Source organism: Peromyscus californicus, unplaced genomic scaffold, assembly GCF_007827085.1.
Source record: "Peromyscus californicus insignis strain IS unplaced genomic scaffold, ASM782708v3 Scaffold_17__1_contigs__length_78620276, whole genome shotgun sequence".
Classification (NCBI taxonomy): Eukaryota; Metazoa; Chordata; class Mammalia; order Rodentia; family Cricetidae; genus Peromyscus; species Peromyscus californicus.
The window spans coordinates 25,493,660-25,504,756 of NW_026294469.1; the positions used below are offsets into that span (position 1 = coordinate 25,493,660).

The 11,097-nt window shown below is 53.2% G+C and overlaps 1 long non-coding RNA gene across 1 annotated transcript; it reads right to left on the reverse strand.

Moving 5' to 3' along the window:
* Window positions 1–7,831: 7,831 nt before the first annotated feature.
* On the reverse strand, window positions 7,832–10,758 carry LOC128112685 (uncharacterized). The gene is made up of 2 exons (XR_008219122.1): window positions 10,381–10,758; window positions 7,832–10,273 (listed from the first exon to the last, which is right to left on the reverse strand). It is a non-coding gene; the product is annotated as an uncharacterized LOC128112685 (long non-coding RNA).
* Window positions 10,759–11,097: the final 339 nt, after the last annotated feature.

Here is an 11,097-nt window from a genome sequence, read left to right on the forward strand (position 1 = left end):
GAGCTGACACTACTGGTTTTGTCTGAAGATATTGTAGCTGGGCCTGACTTTGCAGGCCCACAATCCAAGATACTAGGAGACTTGAGGTGGAAGATCCCTTGAGCACAGTGTTTTGAAGTCAGCCTGGGCAACACTGGGAGCCCCTCGCCCCCATCATAAAAATAAGCAAAGCCAATCGTAGTCATGAATTCCTGTAATCCTAGAACTAGGAGGCAGAGGCAGGATGGTCAATAGTTCAAGGCCAGCCTCAGCTAGGTAGTTCCAGGCCAGACTTGGCGGTTTGCTCCTCAACAGAGCCTGCCTCACACTTGATAAATTTAAAACTGAAAAATGAAAAGTATTGGGCCTGAGGCTGTAGCTCATTGGAAAGAAGCAGCTTACCCAAGGCCCTGGGTTCAATCCCCAACATCATATACCCCCAAACCTGGAAAAACAGGGGCATTAAGAGCGAGTTCAAGGGGCTGGAGAGATGGCTCAGTGGTTAAGAGCATCTGCTGCTCTTCCAGAGGATTCGGGTTCAATCCTCAGCACCCACATGGCAGCTCACAACTGTCTGTAACTCCAAGATCTTGACACCCTCACACAGACATACAAGCTGGCAAAACACCAATGCAAATAAAATAATAAATAATTTAAAAAAAAAGAGTGAGTTCAAGGACAGCCAGGGCTACACACACAAAAAAACCCGTCTTAAAAAACAAAACAGAACAAAAAAGGACTGGATAAATCTGCATGAAAAGTGCTTAATACTGACAGCACACGGATTTTGTTTTGTGTTCTATTGTTGTTTTGAGGCAGCATCTCATAGCCCAGGCTGGACTGAAACTCCCTGTGTAGCCTGGGATGCCCTTTAATGCCTGCCTGATCTTTCCCCTAATGCTGGGATTACAGGAGTGACCCACCACATCTTGCTCAAAAGCCCACAGATACTTATTGGGCTCCCAACCGTATGTGGAGCTGAGGACTCGGCTGTGAAACGTCCAGGTCCCCCGCCCTGGGAGAAGTGCAAAGTAGAAGTTGAGGCAGCGGTAGCTGCAGCTTGGAGCAGCCCATCAGGAGAGTGGGGTAGCCCTCCCCAGCCTGCCTGAGCTCTTCTCCGAGGGCCGGATCCCCTTAGCCCACACCCCTTCCTTACAAAGAGCCTTTGGTAGGGGGAGGCCTGGTCATTCTCTCCCGCTTCCTCCCTTCCCTGTCCTCCCTTCCAGCCGGCGCCTCTCCGAGTTAATCTCCTTGCCCGTCAGGGGGTGACAGGAGGTGTCTGTCATTCGGAGCCGAGGCAGTCAGCCTCGCTGGCTAATTGGGGCGCGGGCGCCCAGAGCACGGGAAATGGCCGGAGGGAAGGAGGGGGAAGGAGGGAAAGGAAGCCGGCTTCACCTCCTCGCAGCCGGCTTGGGGCTGATCCACACGGCTCCTTGGGGGAAAAGGAAAGCAGAGAAGAACGGGCTGTGGGACAGGACTCTGATCTTGGACAAATTGCTATTCCTCTCTAAGCGTTATATTAATAATGATAACAGTAAGGCGTTACAGAGCAGTTGCTATGTAGATCAATATGCCTATTGAAAACCTCCAATGTTATTTTTATTGCAATTAGAATTCAAGCCACACTATTCCCAAGGACCCGAGCACCCTCTTGTACCTCTCCCACGCCTCTATCCTCCAGGTTCCCCCTGTTCCAGACCCTCCAACCTCACTCCCACTAAATACTTCCTGCCTCAGGGCCTTTGCACTTACTTTCTCCCTCTACCGGGTCCTGGACCACCTTATCCAAAATCACTTACCTCCAGGTACCTTTGTTACATCACCCTGTTATATTAGCCTGTTTCATATATTGACAGTCATAATGTGAAACTATTCCTTTACATATTTGTCTGTGATTAAGTGTTGAAGCCTCAGTGCCTCAAACAAGGCTGGGCACATGGAGGCCCGTAAGGAGTACTTAAATAAGTGAAATTAAGTGCTTCACCTTCTCACATAAATCTAAAAACTTGATGGTCCTCCCCTTTTTAAATAGGTTTGTTTATGTGTATGAACATTTCGCCTGTATGTGCACCACATTTTTTTTTTTTTTTCCGAGACAAGGTTTCTCTGCGTAGCTTTGGAGCCTGTCCTGGAAACTCACTCTGTAGCCCAGGCTGGCCTCGAACTCACAGAGATCCGCCTGGTTCTGCCTCCCTAGTGCTGGGATTAAAGGCATGCGCCACCACCGCCCGGCTATTTATTGTTATGTGAATGTTTTTTTTGTTGTTTTTTTGTTTTTTTACTTGCATGTATGTGTGTGCACCATCTTCATGCCTGATGCCCATGGAGGTCAGAAGAGGGCATCAGAACCCCTGGAACTGTAGCTGTGGATAGTTGTGAACCACTATGTGGGTGCCAGGAACTGAGCCCGAGTCTTCTACAAGAACCACTGGTGCTGTTGACCACTGGGACATCTCTCCATCCCTGCGTCCCCGTTTTGAGGCAAGGAAATTGAAGATTAAGGAGATTCTAAATTTTGATAACTAGGAAGGAACCCCAAGACTAGGGGGCCTTACGTGTGTTAGGACTGAGTTCCTGACCACCTGACCCCTCCCTTGAATGCTGATGTGATGGGGACAGTGCCACAGGCCCACCCCAGGCTGGTGTGTTTCTTGGGAGCTTCCTTTGACAGCCTGGGGAGTTGCTCCTGGGTTTGAAACCGATCCCTATATGCTCTGGGCAAAATGGGCGGATGAGTTCTAAGGGGCCTTCACACAGGCCAGCAGGGAGGATGTCAGTGTAGGGGCCAGGCGGGTCCCTTCTTCAGTTCACATCTTCCTTTCCTGTCCCTTTTTACCTGACAAAGTGCTGCCTCCTGGACCTGGCACAATCCAGCCTTTGACACCTTTCTCTTCTCTCCCACGCTGTCTGCACCACACTGGAGGATCCCTGCCCCCTGTGCCCAAGTCACTCACACCCATCCTTTGAAGCCCAGCATCTAGGCTGCCTCCTCTAGGAAGCTGCCCAGGCTGGTGTTGGTGTAGTGGCATCCTCCAAGCAGTCAAGTGCTCTATGTCACTCATCACATGGTTGGTACAAAGCCACTCATTAAAGCCACCTGTCCATCCATAAATGCAGGCGAACCCACTGTTCTGGGACTCTGGATCTCTAATTTCCCCTCAGGTTAATCTACTAGGTGTCCAAGCCTAAAATCTCCATGCGAAGAGAGCAGCATGATGCTTCTGCCAGCCTCAGTATACAACGATTCACACCTCAAGGCCAATCAAACTCCAAGACAATCTTAACAATGATGGCTGGGTCCAGCCAGGGCAGGTTATTGGTTTCTGCCACCCCACATGGGCTACACCACATCAGCCAGTCACAAATGTGCCTACTTTCTACAGTTATCATATGTTGGGGTGTTTTAGGAGGTCCTGACCTGATTAAAAGTCTGGACTGTACACTAACTTTCCCCTTTTCCCCCTAGGATTGCAGCCAGCTTCCTCCTTTCTAGACCTTGCTACCACCCATCCCCTTTCTTCCTGCCTTCCCCTCTTCCCTCAGGCCAGGCTGGCCTATCAGAAGGTGCTGTAGGTGGGAGGTGGGGAGAAGCAGACTGGAAACACCTGCAGCAAATGCTTCTTTTCCCTTCTTACCCTGTCTGGGGCTGCAGACCACTGCAGACCGCATACGTTTCTCTTCCATGGCAGTGTGCACGAATTACTGCAGGTATGCATGCTTGCTCGATCCCTTACCTCTCTCTCTCACTGCCTCAGCCACCTCAAGATGGAATGGGGGTGGGGTGGGGAGAGAGATGGGAGGCTGGCAAGAGCCCTCTGATCCCCCTTATACAACCCCAAAAGTTGACAAGTCCTAAGAACCTCCAGTCCAAGCTGGGAGTCAGTATATGGATAGGTAGGGAGGCCAGGAAGTAGGGTACCAGGGTCTCTGTGCATTTTGATGTCATGTGAACGACACGAAAAGCAGATACAAATATTACACAAAATAGAACTTTGTTTTTCTAGCCAACTGCTCTGGGGTGTTCTGAAATGGGCTATAGAGGCCCAGAACCCAAGGGGAGATGTGGAGGTGTGATGGGCATCATGGACACTTTGTGGAGAAGCAGTGACATGCGGGCTCCCCTCCTGCCATAGCTCCAGGCTCTGTTCCTGGAATGCAGGTGAAGCACTGTCCTTGATTCACGCTGCTCTGCAAGTGGAGAGGGCAATGGCTGATCTATCTCCAGTGCTTTGGGAACCTTTCGGAGCCATCCATCCATTTAATGGTGTGAGAGACAGATCACAGACTCGCTAAATTCTTCTGTCCTGGCCTTTGCCAGACCTGGGTTTGATTCCCAGCACCACCATTTAATCGCTGTGTCCTTGGGCGAGGCAGGTCACCAAGTTGCCTCTGAAGCGCCTCTTTATTTACTCATAAATTAAGAACAGTAATTGGACAAAGCTCTTGTACAGTGTTGGTAAGGACTCCCTCGGTGACATATGCAAGGTGGATGGACCATGGCAAGTGCCTGGCCCTGGGTAAAGGCTCTATCAGTGGCCTTTTCTCCTCCCACACACCCAGTACTGGGAACTGAAACCAGGGCCTCCCACATGCTAAGCAAAGGTTCTACCCCTGAACTTCATCTTGAACCCTCTTTTTACCTTTTAAGACTAAGTCACCCAGGATAGCCTTGAACTCATCCGTAGTTGAAGCTTACCTTGACCTTGCCATCTTCCAGCCTCAGCCTCTGGAATAACTGAGACTACAGATCCGCCCCAGCAGATCTGATTAATTACTGTTTTTTGGGGGGGAAGATTTATTTTTATTTTAAGTGTATAAGTGTTTTGCCTGCATGTATGTCTCTGTACCACATGAGTGCAGTGCCCACAGAGGTCAGAAGAGGGAGTCAGATCCCCTGGACTGGAGTTACAGATGGTTATTAGCTGCCATGTGGGTGCTGGGAACTGACCCTGGGTAGGTCCTTTACAAGACAGCTGAGCCATTTCTCCAGCCCTGCTCCTTTTAAAAATGAGTCATGTGTATGAGTGTTTTGCCTGCATGGATACATGTGTACCACGAGTGTGTCTCACTCCCTAGGAGGTCAAAAGAGGGCATGTGATGCTCTGGAGCTGGAGTTACAAGCCATTGTGAGCTGCCACATGGGCGATGGGAACTGAGGCCAGTCATTGCAAGAACAGCAAAGTGTTGTCAACCATGAAGCCATCTTGCAGCCCTGTTTGTTTTCTATTTTTTTTAATTTTAATTTTTATTTAAAGATAGTCTTTGCATCAAGGCCTGTTTGTTTTCAAAGCTAAAAATCAAACTTAAGGAAGGCGTCACATCACAGATGCCAGGCAAGCACTTTACCTCTGAGCTACAAGTCTGTGAATATCAATTATAACTGTAGTGCACGTCCCCAAGGGTACACACACACACACTCACACACACACACAGAGAGAGAGAGAGAGAGAGAGGCACACCACCCTGCCTTTTTTCCCTGATCCTGTGCTTTTCTGGGAGCTCCCAGAAGACAAAATGCCACACCCAACAGCAATGGCTGTTGAGTTCCAGGCTTCTGCCAGAGGGTGGGTAGGTAGGACCTCGGGTTACTCTCCCAATTCTCCACATCTGCCCGAGAGAGGCTCACGCATCTCATTTGGGTAGCGGGAAGTGAGGAAGGGCTCCCTCAGAGACCATCCAGTGACTCTCTTGGTCCTATCCATGAGGAGGCTCCCAGCAGGCAGTTGAAAGAACGTGCTGTGTAGACTGGTGGCTGCTTCTCACTGACCTTCACCTTGCAAAGATGGAGGCGATGTCAATGGGAGGAGTTGAGGACTTTCTGCTTCCAAGCAAGTGAAAACAAGACCTCAGTGGAGAGGAAGGCTGGCCAGGGCACTGGGAAAATTCTGGTGCAGAGGTGCATCTGTGGAGGTGGGTGGGATGGCAACCTCACAGTCAGAGCCAGCATTGGTGAGCATGTTAAGACTCTGGCCGAGTGTTGTGGCTCATGCCTTTATCCCAGCACTTGGGAGGCAGAGGCAGGTGGATCTCTGAGTTTGAGGCCAGCCTGATCTATATGAGTTCCAGGACAGCCAAGGCTATACAGAGAAACTAGGTCTAAAAAAGAAAAGAGAAAAAAAAAAAAACTTTTGTTTTTGTGGGGTTTTTGTTTTTCTAAGATAAGGTCTCTTATAGCCCAGGCTGACCTTGAACTCCCAAGGTAGCTGAGGATGGCCTTGAAATCCTGATCCTTGTGCCCTGTCCTCCAGAGTACACCCTCCAGGATCACCCATGTGTGCTTATTTTATGATCTTTTTTTTTTTTTACATCATCATTACTACTACTATTTTATGTGTATGGGTGTTTTACCTCTGTGTATATCCATACACAAAGGTAAATGGCTGATGCCTGAGGCCAGAAAAGGGCATTGGATCCCCTAGAAATGGAGTTATAGATGGTTTGAGCTGCCATGTGGGTGCTGGGAATCAAATCTGGGTCCTGTGGAAGAACAGTCAGTGCTCTTAAACAGCAGAGCCATCTCTCCAGCCCTAAGAGGATACTTGTCTACAGCAGTTTTCCTCAGACTCAGACAGTCCATCCTGCCGGGAAATTCATTAAGGAAGGAAGAACTCAAAATAGTTTCAGGAAGTCCCTGAAACTGACTAGATTCACTAGGCCCCTCCCTCCCTAAGAATATATAAATAGGAAAATGTATTCACAGTTGCTCTCCGACAAGTCCAGCTACTTGGAAGAAACAGAAACACACCCACCAGCCCTGGAAGAGGTTCAGACCAACTGAGCAGCCAGGAAAGGACACTCTCCAACCTGTTGAGCTGCCTACAGATTATACAATGTGCTCCAGGTTTCTAGCTATAATTTCTTAGCCATGCTGGAGGGGCCTTTGGTGATGCAGCTGTCTTTTGAGTCATTTCCACTCTTGTAAATAGCCCCTAACCCCTATTCCTGTAATAATCCCAATAAAACTAATTGGTTCACCAAGTTGGACTTTTATGATGGTATCTGTACTTTGGTCTGTTGTCAAGTCCCTATTTGAGGTAAGTAGGTACGTGTGTTTATGTGTGTTGTGTCTCCCCAGGAAAAGTCTGTCACACAATAGCTCTTTCCCAGGCTGTGCTAAACACCTCACATGTTGCATCGTATTTATACTTAACAGTGACCCTCTCAATGGTCACCCATTCCTTTTTTTTTTTTCTTTTTCTTCTGAGACAGGATCTTATGCAGCTCTGACTGGCTTTGTAGCTGAGGTTGACCTTGAACTTGTGATCCCCTAGTCTCTAGCTCCTGTGTGTGAGATTAAAGAGTGTCGGGTGCGTGCTGCTACATCTTGTTTATACTGATCTTCGCACATGCTAGACAAGCATTCTATTAACTGAGCAACTGCCAGATTCCCTTTCTTCTTCAACCCTTGAGGAAGCTGAACAAGAGGCTAACGCAGTCACATCCCAGGCGTGGAACCCTACCTAGTACAGCCGTGCCTCAGTCTCTGCTCTACATAGCTTCTCCATGCCCTCCGGGGCCAGCCTACACTCAGTCCCTGCTCAGTTTACCTCGAATCCAATTCCCCTACCAAAAAGTACTACAAAGCCAGCAACCTCTCCCCTCTTCCTCAGACCTCTGTGTCCTAATCATCTCCTTCTCCTCCCTGCCAAAATGTTTGCCTTTTCCTGATCTGTATAGGTGTCAGAGGGACCGTTTACATTTTTAAGTTGGGGCCGGCCGGAGAGATGGCTCAGCCATTAGGAGCACTGGCTGACTGACCTTCCAGAGGACTCGGGTTAAATCCCCAGCACCCCCACATGGCAGCTCACAACTCTGTTCAGATACACATGCAGGCAAAAAACGCCAATGCACCTAAAATAAAAATAAATAATCTTAAATTTTTTTTTAAAGTCAGCGCCAGGTGTGGTGGCACACATCCCAGGATTCCAGAGGCAGAAGCAGGAGGATCTCTGTGAGTTTAAGACCTATTAGGACCTATGGCCATGCCCATAAAGGCCTTCTCCTACCGTCCACAAGGCCAGTTCTTTTCGAGCCTCCAACCAGAATACTCTACCCTCTCTTTTGCTAACAGGCTTTTCCTGGTCTTTTAGGTCCCAGGTCAGATGCCACCTCCTCCGAGAGGCCTTCCCTGACTACAACAGCAGTATGCACCCTCCCTGAAGTCAGTCTCACACGACCTGTTTTAATGTCTTCTTGGCTCTTCAGCGATTGCGTCCAACGATTTATTTGATTATGGCGTCTCCTTGAACAAGAATGTAAGTTCTGTGAAGCTGGGACGAGACTGTTTGTTCTCTTGGTGCCCACAGAGTTTAAACACTGTCTGGCATTTAGTAGGCACTCAATAAACTCGCGATGATGTGGGCCTGGTGTGTGCCGTGGACCAAGGAGGCACAGAGTGCCTCAGTTTCCTTTCGTTGTTGGCCTTCGTCTCATTCCTCCGGCCACACAGAGAAGAGTCTGCATGAGATCAGAGATGGCACAATGTTCCTTCCGGGGGAGAGAGGGCACGATGCCCAAGTGGAGATGAGGTCAGTGCAGGAGGCAAGAGGAGCCGCAAAGATCATCTTGGCCGGAGCCCTGACCTGGCCCGACCCAGGATCCCAGATCCGCTGGGGAGGGCGTGCAACCGGGCCTCGGGTGGGAAGCTTCTCCCGGCGGGGCCTCCTCTCCCCTCCCCTCCCTGGGGAGGCAGGTGGAGCTGCGTCCTCATCTTTGTTCCCATCTGGAGCGCGTTTGGCGCGGCGTGGCGGGGGCGGGGCTGCGCCCCCGCGGTGCCCAGAGAGACGGGCCCGCCCGCTTATCTGATCTGCAGCTAATTGAAACTCCCTGCTCGCGAAGGTCAGCTCGGTCCCCTGACAGCTGCCGAGCCGAGCCAGGCCGGATGGAAAACCCGGGCTGTGCAGGGCCGACGGGTGCGGGGGGGGTGGGGTGGGGGGGGCTGCCTCTGCGGCAAAGTAGACAAAGGCGGCCCCTCCCTCCTCGTGCGCGCTGCTGGGGGTCGCCAGAGGTAGCGGCCTTCGCCCTCACCCTGCGGGGCGCTCCAGCCAGAGTCACATGGCCTAGGGCTACAGAGGAGGGGGTGCCCTTAATCCCTGCGCGCCCGCCCACCCTGCTCCCACGCCGGGGACCGTCTGGGGTCTCTGGGAGAGTCACCCCCAACTTCCTGCCCCCACCCCGCCTCCACGCCCCGGCTCTGAGACTTCCTGCCTCCCCGGCTGCGGGCAGCTTAAACTGTGGGAAGCTGGTGGGGCCGGGGTGACCCGGTCCCCTCCCCCTGCGCGCTCGACGGGGCGCAGGGGTCCGGGAGGAAGTGTGCGCGGTGGGGGGGCACCGCCCGGCTCCGGGCAGTCATCCGGTGGGGCAGGTGCGGCCTCGGGCCCGCGACGGAGGGCAGGCCGGCCTGTTGCTAATGGTGCTGGAGCGAGTGGGCGGGGAAAGACTCCACGGGGGGCGCGTTTCCAGGGTTCCGGGTGCGGATGTAGCGAACGTCCACAGCTCAGCCTGGCCCGCCACGCCTCAAGCAGGCCCGGGCCCTGGGCTGCCCGCTCGGGTGCCCTCACCTGCCGCCTGTGCACCTAGGCAGGGGTGTTGGAGACCTGGGGATCCCCTCGCAGCCTCCAACCTGAGCGCGCCCCCTTTAACCAGAACCTTTGCCTTTGCGTTTCCAGCCTGTAGAACAACGACCCCAAAGACAGATTTTCGAACCACCGCGTTAAGCACTTAAACGGACTTCGAAAAGCATTTAAACCGCACAGGTCCATTTTGCTGATGAGCAAGCCGAGGCACAGAAAAGCCGGGACTTGACCAAAGTCACACAGCTCCTCCTAAATTAGCTAGGCAGAGCTAGGAGGCTCTGACGCCAGATCTGGCCCTTTTAGCTACCGGAGGTCTCTTTTGGCAAGGGCTGCCGAGTTGTGCACCAAATATAGGTCGATTCCCCAGGGCATCCGTAAGTGCGGTGAGCCCCTCGGCAAGAGCCGCACATGTTCCTAGCTGGGTGTTGGGCACGTGTTTCATGGCGCAGTCCCGCGTGCCGGGGGGTGGGGGGGGTACAGCATAGCTGAGCGCACTGGCGCCCAGGTGCTATATTCCCGGTTGGGACTCGGCAGAGTCCTGTGGAGGGGCCTGAGCTGCGGGCAGGGCGGAGCGGGGGCGGAGAGCTCGGAGCAGAGTCCACGAGGGCCACGGCGCCTGGGAGGCCGCAATCCGGGCGCCTGCAGCCGGCGAGGCGCGGGGTGACGCGCGGGGGCCCAGCTACCGTGACCTCCTCCGCGGTTGCCATGGTGACCGTGCACTATAAATAAAAAAAAAAAAAAAAGAGGAGGAATTTCAAACCCGTTTTCTACGGAGCTTGGCGGGAGGGGTGGGGGAGGTCTCTTTGAATCGAGTTTCCCATTTCACCTTCCCAGGCGGCAGGAGCGCTTCCCCCGCAGCCCAGCCGGGAAATTGCCGCCCCTCACGCCGCGTGGCGCCCCCGGAGGAAGCTAATTAGCGCAGCCCGGGGAGCTGGAGACAGGGGACCTGGCCCCCGTGGGGGGGGGGCAGGGCCCGCCTTTTGTGGGGAGGGGAAAGCGCCTACAAATTGCCCCCCCCCTTCCAGCTCTCTACGGTGCGCGCTCAGCCCAGTGCGGGCCGGGGCACGGGGCGCAGGCGGGAGGTCGCATCTGCAGCTTTGGCGCAATGAATCAGGCACGGCCGCCGCCGCCGCCGCCGCCGAGCGCGTCTGGCATCCGGAGTCTCCCGGGATCGAAAATAATTTGGGCAAAGCGGTGGGAGGTGTGTGTGCGCGCGCGTTCCGAGGGGAGGGCGGGGAAGCAGGCCGGGCGGGGTGCGCGGGGCGGGGGGAGGTGCCATCCGACAGCCCCGCTGTGGTGAGAACGGAGTTGACACTTCTTTCCTTTCCACTTACTGCGGCAAGTACCGCGAGGAAGCTTAACCCTGTCGCTGCTTGGCGCATGAGACGCGGTGCAGGCGCCCTCCTGAGGGCGATCAGGGCCGGGGGCAGGTGTGCAGAGCCCTTTGGCATGGGTCCTTGCGGCTTGCTAGGTCAGCTCTCTGTCTCCCTAGCCTGGGGCTCCCACCTGGACATTCCTCAAGACATCTTCTTGGATGCTTTTC